Genomic DNA, 1482 nt, shown 5'->3' with positions numbered 1-1482 from the left:
TCTGTAGCACCCCTCAGACTCAGCTGCCACCACCACTGTGGTCAAGAACTGGCCCCACTCATTCAGCACACTGGTGATATACTGCATGGTGCCCTGGCCATCACCATATATCTTCTTAAGGACCTGGAAAACACAAAGCAGAACATTCATTTGATAGTTTCTGTCAATAGCCTGCCTACAATGCATGTACATTTTGTATCCATCACACTTGAACGCTGAACAGTGAGGCCAAAGTTCCTTATTCAAAACAATAAGCTGGCTCAAGTCACTTTAAAGTGACTAAGTAAATATTAAGTCTGTTTAACTTCATGAATTGATACAATACACATACCTTTTTTGTACCATCAATGCAGAGGATTTCTCCAGTCACACTGAGGATTGACCATACATCTCATCACATTTCAGCCACTTGATGTTAGGAGGAGCTATACCATTGGCTTGTGTAGATGGAGGTGGATGCTCCCAGTATTTCTGCCAGCCCTCCAGCAAGATGCCACTGGTTTCTGAGGCAGAGGTGTCTACAGGGGAAGAAGGTCTTCCCTGAGATGTGCTGAGGCTGTGGGAAGAGTTCTCCTGACTCACAGCCGGTGTGAGCTCTCCCCAGGTGGTCAGCTGTGTGGAGACCCCTACCTCAGACTCTTCAAGGACAGTCTCTGTAGAAAAAAAAATCAGACAAAATGTATTGAGCACATTGCTTAAGATGTGAATATAATGACAAACACAAGCATTATGACAATAAACAAAGTTTGTTTCTTTTTTTCATGTTATCAGATCTTATTTTTGAAAACACAAATGATATTTGATACAAACATTTTAGTACAGAGCTGCTACAAATTAAATTGATTTTTTTATGTGTTATCTCAATGCCAACAAAGAATTTAGACATTAAATCTGTTACACTGAAAAAGGGCAGCTAGTGAAATACTAAACCTACTGTCGTCATTATCAGTGCCATAAAATGTATGATATTTGAAATACATCAGTAAGAAAATGTTATATGAATTTTAAAATAGAATTATGGCGTGTTAAATGTTAATTACCAGCAGCTGCCAACAATTCAGCATCACTGGCATAGAAAGGATCCTGATGGAACTTAGAAAGGGTAGATTCAGTCTTCTTTCGTTTGTCTTTCCTTGACTCCTGTTCATGCAGAAAATAAAGACATTGTAGAAAAGCACATACAAAGTTGTACTGTACCACATAAACACAAGTAATTACACTGTTACCACTTCCTATGTCTAAAGCACAAACTTTTGTGCAGAGTAAACAGTGATGATTTTACTACTCAAGGTGCATCACATGTGCCTAACTGATTTACACATCCACAACATTTTTTTATAAACAAAACAGGAAATATAATTTTATCTCAGTTAACCCTTGTGTTGTTAAAGGGTTTGTTTAAAGGGTCAAAGTTACCTCCAAGCGTTTGTCAAGATGAAAGGTGACAGGTGGGAACTCTCTGGCATACTGCAGCAATCGCTC

At 38.9% G+C, this 1482-nt stretch overlaps 1 long non-coding RNA gene across 1 annotated transcript; it reads right to left on the bottom strand.

Moving 5' to 3' along the window:
- Positions 1-2: 2 nt before the first annotated feature.
- LOC123980565 lies at positions 3-1482 on the bottom strand. Its single transcript, XR_006827521.1, has 4 exons — positions 1417-1482; positions 1041-1140; positions 332-653; positions 3-123 (listed from the first exon to the last, which is right to left on the bottom strand). It is a non-coding gene; the product is annotated as an uncharacterized LOC123980565 (long non-coding RNA).

This window comes from Micropterus dolomieu, linkage group LG12 (assembly GCF_021292245.1).
Source record: "Micropterus dolomieu isolate WLL.071019.BEF.003 ecotype Adirondacks linkage group LG12, ASM2129224v1, whole genome shotgun sequence".
Classification (NCBI taxonomy): Eukaryota; Metazoa; Chordata; class Actinopteri; order Centrarchiformes; family Centrarchidae; genus Micropterus; species Micropterus dolomieu.
This window is presented reverse-complemented; position numbering and strand designations above follow the sequence as displayed.